An 8,506-nucleotide genomic window follows, 5' to 3' on the forward strand; every position below is an offset into this window, starting at 1 on the left:
ATTTCAACTAGTAAGAACTCAATTCTTGATATCTGTAATGGTTTTGTCGCCCTTTTAACATTTAAAAACATGAATTGTTGATATCAACAATTCAATTCTTGATATCAGAAATGCAATTTTCACTAGTGGAAATGCTGATTGTTGATATCAGGAATTACGCTTCTTGATATCAACAATGACGTCATCACTCGCAGAAATACATTTATGATATCAAAAATGAAATCACAACTAGTAAAAAACATACTTCTTGTTATCTGTAACTTAATTCTTACATGTTAAAATTTAATTTTCACTAGTAAAAATTCTTATTGCAGATATCATGAATTCCGTTTAGGATATGTGCATAATAATGAATTCCTTTTCGGATATGTGCATAGTAATGACGACTGCTTGTTAATATTCAAATAAGAGCGTGATGTTTTTACGTGCTCAGAACTGTGGTGAACTGTGGACAAACTGGCAATGGCAAAGGAGGTTTTTAGGCAAATTAAACGCTTCACAATTCAGTTTTCAGACCATACAATGCAAATGCAAAACCAAAAAATTGAAACCAGGCGTTTATTTTCCTTGTTTTACGGTTAGGCCTACATCATCGGTAGCAGCCGCGCCATAGAGTTACAGCAGAACAGACCGTTTGTGATGCACTTTTAAAAGGTAAGCCGTTTAAATAAGATTTTATATCATCAGTACATCTGAATCAAATTAACTTGTGTATTAAAGCATGATAGCTGATATTGCTCACTAAATAAATAGTTTCAGGGGAAGTTACAGTATATGATAGTAGATTAGATAATAGATTAAAACAGCTTTATTCATCGTCGTGTAATTAGAGAAAAAGGCTTCTCAACGGGATTATATAACTTTGGGGCTTGTGGTCGGTGAAAGTGGTAAAATGAGAATATCCTTATTCCTTATTAAATGTACAACCCAGGTGTAAAAAAATACTATAGTAAATAGTAGCCTATTGTGTTTTTGAACCATACTATAGTAAATTGTAGAATACTGTCTAGCCTATAGTATTTACAACACTTTGTTAATGAATGCTACAGCATACTGCAGTATAGTGAACTGATACTGTAATAAATACTGTAGTATACTTTCGTTTTTTACTACATTGTGATTCTGTTGACTGTCTATATGTGTCAGCTCGGCTGATTTTTGGATTGATGGGGAGAGGGAAGTTTATAAAAAAAAAAAACAATGCTTAAAAGCAGCACTATATATATATATATATATATATATATATATATATATATATATATATATATATATATATATATATATTACACTAGGCTAAATGGGAAATCATACTAAATACCAAAACTGTATTATATACTACTACTATATTTAATTTGTCCTGTTTTGTCTCCTTTTATCTTACTTTCAATACAAGCACAAAGGGGATTCAGATCCTGAAGACTCCATGCAATCTCGCTGTACCCTCACCGCCAGTCTCTGCTCCATGGATTTTGCAAGCTTTTCCTTGCTCCTTATTTTTAATAAACCTTCAATAAACATAAAAGTTCCCAGTGTTGCTTTTTGTGAAAAAGGGCAGATACACTTGTATATGATTAACACACAACTTGGCACACAATCTTTAGTTCTTTAGATTGCTCCTGCTCACTAGAACATATTTCCTCCTTTCTGTGTAAGTGGGGAAACCATGCATTCATACTCCTTTCTCTGATCAACTGGATCATCCTCGTGCAGCACTGCAAACCATAGCGGAGACTACAAGATCATGTAGGAAAGGACAGACGAAATGCTTGACATGCAGTTTATTACAAATGTATAAATCCACTGCATTAAACCAGTGCAAAAGTCAATGTGTGTGTATGATCATGTTTTGTTTTAGAATTGAATATATTGTGTATGAATCTATATAGTAATAAGTTAATGGGGTGCGTAAGAATTGTAAACATTAAGATTATTTAAATTTCACTTAATTAAATTTTACATTTCACTTGTTTGCAATGTTTTTTTAAGGCAATCACCTGTCAACTGCAGGTCTCCTGTGAAACCACAGTGAACATGACATGATTGCAATTTCACATACCAGAAATACAATTCTTACTAGTAAAAACTTCATTTTTACTAGTAAAAACTTCATTCTTACTAGTAAAAACTTCATTCTTACTAGTAACAACTTCATTCTTACTAGTAAAAACTTCATTCTTACTAGTAAGAATGAAGTTGTTACTAGTAAGAATGTAGTTTTTTACTAGTAAGAATGAAGTTTTTACTAGTGGAAATGTAATTCTTGATATCAACAATTCAGTTGTTGATATCAGGAATTACATTTCCACTAGTAACAATGTTAATTCTTGATATCAACATTTGAATTTCCACTAGTAAAAACTAGAATTATTGATATCTGTAATTGTATTTTCACTAGTGAAATGTCACCATAGGCTGCCATTCAAATTCAATTGTTGATATCAAGAATTGAGTTCTTACTAGTTGAAATTCCAATTTCACATATCAGAAATACAATTCTTACTAGTAAAAACTTCATTTTTACTAGTAAAAACTTCATTCTTACTAGTAACAACTTCATTCTTACTAGTAACAACTTCATTCTTACTAGTAAAAACTTAATTCTTACTAGTAACAACTTCATTCTTACTAGTAAAAACTTCATTCTTACTAGTAACAACTTCATTCTTACTAGTAAAAACTTCATTCTTACTAGTAACAACTTCATTCTTACTAGTAAGAATGAAGTTTTTACTAGTGGAAATGTAATTCCTGATATCAACAATTCAGTTCTTGGTATCAACAATTCAGTTCTTGATATCAACAATTAAGTTCTTGATATCAACAATTGATATCCTGGGAATGAATAAAAGTCAAAACGGCTTGTCGAAGTGTAGGTAAGGCGCGTTAAAAATAGTTTTGACGCAAATTGACAGAGGTTCGAATCCGCCTTTTGCCGAACTCGCTCTTCTTCCTTTTCCCATCCATCAGATTGGAAAGGCATTTATCTTCAATAAAAATGAAGATATAAAAATAAAGATATTCGAAAAGTGTCGAACTTAAGAAATTAAAAAGACTTCCTATTTCTGCGGTTTGTGCATTTTATAAGTCAAACTGCATCGTTGACAAAATGGATGTAAACTACAACGCACTGCACCATGCAGCACCAAAATTCGCAATAATGGAAGTATACCGCTCAATTCATTTAGTGTATTTATGTATATTGATACACCGTTTACTCTTTTATGAAACTATCATAGTTAATGAAGCCCGAGTGCCACCTACAGGCCTATTAGTGTAGGCTGGTGAAATGGTGACATGAAAAGAAAGGACTTTATGTTACCATTTTTGATAATTATGCAGCATTATGAAAAAAGTCTCTTAATAAACTCCTCCTGCATTTATTTGATCAAAAACAGCAATATAGTGAAAGATGATTACAATTTACAGTGATGGTTTTCTATTTTAATATACTTTTAAATATAATTTATTCCTATAATTTATGCTGTTCTTTTCTAACATTTTATTCATCAAAGAATCTTGGAAAAAAAGTATCACAGGTTATAAAAAATATTAAGCAGCACAACTGTTTGTAACATTGATAATAAATCATCATATTAGAATGATTTCTGAAGGACCATGTGACACTGAAGACTGGAGTAATGATGCTAAAAAATTCAGTTTTGCTTCACATAAATCAATATATTTTGAAGTATATTAAAACAGAAAACCATTATTTTAACTGTAAAAATATTTCACAATATTACTGTTTTTTTCAGTATTTTTGATCAAATAAATGCAGCCTAACCTATATAGCCATAACCTATATATATATAGGTTTGCCGCTTTGCCCCTTTTTTTACATTTGAGCCCCTGCCCCTGAGGAACTCTCTGCATGTCCCTATCTGTTATTATTGCATATAGTTTAATGTACAACAACACTAATGTACAAATATTATCTGACACCATTTATAAGTAGCATCTAACTACTATGTGCACTTATTGCAAAGAGAATACTTTTTATAGGGCAAATAGAATATTTAGCTTTTTTCACTTAGTGTAAGTAGCATATAAGAAATGGTGCTGTTTTCACTTAGTGTAATTCTATTGCTATTTTCACTTAGTGCAAATAGATTCTATTGCTATTTCACTTAGTGCAAAATTAAACGTACCCTGGAATATCCAATCTGTGCGCTTAGATTTGTAAACCATATCGGTTTTTCGATCCGCATATACCCACAAATTTGTAAACCATGCCCACGCTTCGTAGTCTGTTCCCACGGATTCTGTATTTAAACTGTACTCGTCCAAGAAGAGAACAGGCTTAAAATATTAATAAAATAATGATATTTTTATATAGGGAAAATAGAATGAATCTTAGGCCAATTACTTTTTGTGTAGGCCTATGTGGAATGCATCAAATTGTCTTAACTGCATGCTTAAAATAATTCTCTGAAGAACTTTTTTTCTAACTCAGAAGACACCGATTTTAGGGTAAGGTCAAGAAGGGATACAGCTACGGACACTGGGAATGCGCTAAATTAATATTTTGTCATTTCATTACTGTATGAGCACGAACAGCCCATTACCAACACATGTATATCAAACTTATAAAAACTTTGTAAACATGGAGAACAATAAATGACCACACATGCTGAGTTTTATGAATTTATGATGCTGGTGGTGAGTGTAAAATCAAATTCAAAACAGCCATTTCACCTGGAAGATTAAGGCTGTGATATTAATGTTGGCCACTAGAGGGGGCCATACGATAAGGAATCTTTTAACCTTAATCTTTTTTTTAAATAATTTTTTTTTCTTTGTTTTTTCACTTTTACATGCCCCAATAAAATATTATTTGTCAAGTTTCCAGACATGATTGCTGTACATTTAAAATGAAGAGACCATTTTATTAATCTCTTTTAACATAACATACACGATTCCGTTCTATTCCGTATCGTTTTGCAGGCAAAAGCTCAGTAAACTACAATCACCAAAACAACACTTTATGATAACAATGTAATGGAACAGTAGAGGCACTTTACCAAAACAGAAAAATAAAGTTTACGAATAAAGCATTCATTAGTTATTTTATGATATACTGTTGTAAGGTTTTAAGTAAACATTATAGTTATAAAGTAAAACAACAATAACAATGACAACAACAATAATAATAACAGGCTGACAACCCGATGGGCAAGATTACATTCTTATTAAATCATTGTCTCTTCCACTCCGAACCCACTACAATTGAGAGACATACATATGAATATTTCATTCAAATATATTATGCAACTGGACTATCAGACGAGTTATCCAGTGTCATATTTAATATGGCCGACAGGAATAGGAAAGTGGTTCAAAAAGACTTTATCATTCATCTTGTCCAATGTGGCCATATACTTCAAGTAAATGGACAACATATTACTGTAAATAAAAATAATACAAGTTATTAGCACATTACAGTGTAGCTATCATGCCATATTTACGCATCCATTGGACAAAGAGTGCAAATATTTCGGCTCATTATTAGGTTATCCCATATGAGAAGGTGTCGGTGTACATAATAATACATCTAAATGTACAGTAAAAATGTTCAGTAGCCAATAACGTGTCATTACACTGTTTTATAATGCACAGGCCTTTAATCAAAGAGAAACACCGGCACGAATTTGGGCACAATGACGACACATTCTGTATTAGAGCCATATGTAAATGTCATGGATGGAACAATAAAAAAATAGTCCATTGATGCATTAGAAAGTGTAATGAAAACAAAAATAAACATGAAAAACGACATGAGGTTATTTTTCTTATGTTCATGTCAATGGTATAATAAATGATACATGAATGCCTTGTTCATTTTTTTCCCTTAATTCTCCGAAGGACCCGGTGGCCAATAAAAACAAACAGGATGAAACTACTTTTTCTAACAATTAACAAAAATAAATAAATAAATGAAATAAAAAAATCAAGCCATAATATAATTTTTATGTTTTATTAACTAAACGAAAAAATAAAGGAGCCATTTCTCTGGACGGATGTTCTTCCTCCATCTTTGGCTTACAGAGGATTATGCGAAAACCACATCTCATTAATATTCATTAGCTCATTACCCTAGCTATTCTTACCTGTAAAAATTGTGTTTCTAGATATCAGTAATTGAATTTTCACTAGTTGCAAGAGCAATTTCAGATATCAACTCTCTTTGTTGATATCAATAATTACATTGTTACTAGTAAAAATGCAAATTTTTGATATCAAGAATTCAATTGTCACTAGTTGAAATGTCAGTTCTTGATATCAACAATTGAATTGCTACTAGTAAAAATGTTCATTTTTGATATCTGAAAATGCATTTCTGATATCAACATAATTTCAGATATGTAAAATGGCTTTCTTACTAGTAACAATCACATTCATGATATCAGAAACTAACATTGTCACTAGTGACAATCAAATTATTGATATCAAAAATGAACATTGTTACTAGTAGCAATTCAATAGTTGATATCAAGATCTGACATTTCAACTAGTGACAAATGAATTATTGATATCAAAAATTCGCATTTTTACTAGTAAGAATTGTATTTCTGATATGTGAAATTGGAATTTCAACTAGTAAGAACTCAATTCTTGATATCAACAATTAAATTTGAATGACAGCCTATGGTGACATTTCACTAGTGAAAATACAATTACAGATATCAATAATTCTAGTTTTTACTAGTGGAAATTCAAATGTTGATATCAAGAATACAAATTTCTGCGAGTAATGACATCATTGTTGATATCAAGCATTAACATTTTTACTAGTGGAAATGTAATTCTTGATATCAACAACTGTCATTGTTACGAGTAGAAATATAATTCCAGATATCAAGAATTAACATTTTAACTAGTGAAAACTGAATTGTTGATATCAAAATTTCATATCCTGGGAATGATTAAAAGTCAAAACGGCTTGCCTATTGCCTTTCCCAGGATATAAATTGCTGATATCAAGAATTCTAGTTTTTACTAGTGGAAAATAATTCTTGATATCAAAAATTAGCATTTTAACTAGTGAAAATTGAATTGTTGATATCAAAAATTAACCTTTTTACTAGTGGAAATGTAATTCTTGATATCAAAAATTGCCATTGTTACTAGTGGAAATGTAATTCCTGATATCAAGAATTAGCATTTTAACTAGTGAAAACTGAATTGTTGATATCAAGAATTCATATCCTGAGAATGAATAAAAGTCAAAACGGCTTGCCATATGCACTTGGCTTTAAACTGCTCTGATGTTTCCTTAATTAAGGATATACTGCCACCTAGTGGTTGAAAATGATAATGCAGTGACTCTTGATCCTGAATATTTAGGCGTGACCCTGAGCTGACATGTCTGATAGTAGCAAATACTGGATCCATAAAGAATTTAGGCTTCAGTTTAGATTAAAAATTAAAAAATAATAATGAAACCATGAAGATAATAATATATTATTTTAAATTAAGAGGTTGCAGGATTGTTTGGCTCTGAAATGCCATTTTGACCTAAGGATTATTTAATCTTGACCACACTGTGAGATACAGGGGTCTCCTCTGTCTAGCAATGCAACCCTTCGCAATCCTTCATTTTCTGCTGTGCAATTTCTAACCCGATTTATTCAGACATCAGAACCTTTATTATTTATTATGCAGACTTTGCTTCCTTCATAATTGATGCTTACATAGCATGCCATGGGCATTTCTAATGGGAGCCGAACTGGATGTGTGCTTGATACATCATGGCTGAATGTGACTATAGCATATTTATTATATATAAAGAAGTATTTCATAATTTTGTATTATTTCAATGCACTTAAATTTGTACTACACCAAACTGTACTGTCAACTAGGCCTACATTTTGTGCTCTTGTTATTTATGTATGCTGTCATTTCATGCCTGGAGCCTGAAAGTAGGCAAAAAACACTGATTAAATATTTCTAAGCATATTTTTATATGCTCTAGAGTCACTGAAATAATTAAATAAATAATGTGTCGATATTTTTGCAATAACTAAAATAATATTGACAAATATCGAGATTCATATGCATAAAGCACCATGCACATCAGCCATTTAATCTGAAGGCACCCTTGATAGTGCTGGGAGGGGCACTGTGTGTCCCAGTGCTGCTTTGGCGGTGCTACTGCCTCCATATCTTCCCAAATATGTAACATATGACATTTATGTAAAATCAGTTCTAAAATAGGCCTACAAGTGCGTAGCATATTGCCTATAATCATGAATACTGTTAATTATGAGGAAGACGGAGCTTCCAGCAGTCAGTGACGACAGAAAACAGCCAGCTATTCAGATAAAATAATCCATACGAGATTATTAGTGCTTCGTATTAGTTTACCGTATGAAACGCCGTAAATGCAACGCTTCCAGTAACCACCGTCTTGATGTATTCTACCATATAAAATGAATAAATCAATGGGCGCTGTACACGAACGGTCTGCACCACTTCTGAAAAAGGGGGGAGACGCAATTAGTCACCT

At 31.7% G+C, this 8,506-nt stretch overlaps 1 long non-coding RNA gene across 1 annotated transcript; it reads left to right on the forward strand.

Annotated features, from left to right (window-relative positions):
* On the forward strand, positions 1 to 1,826 carry LOC125276293. Its single transcript, XR_007186619.1, has 2 exons — positions 1 to 654; positions 1,394 to 1,826. It is a non-coding gene; the product is annotated as an uncharacterized LOC125276293 (long non-coding RNA).
* Positions 1,827 to 8,506: the final 6,680 nt, after the last annotated feature.

This window comes from Megalobrama amblycephala, linkage group LG9, assembly GCF_018812025.1.
Source record: "Megalobrama amblycephala isolate DHTTF-2021 linkage group LG9, ASM1881202v1, whole genome shotgun sequence".
NCBI lineage: Eukaryota > Metazoa > Chordata > Actinopteri > Cypriniformes > Xenocyprididae > Megalobrama > Megalobrama amblycephala.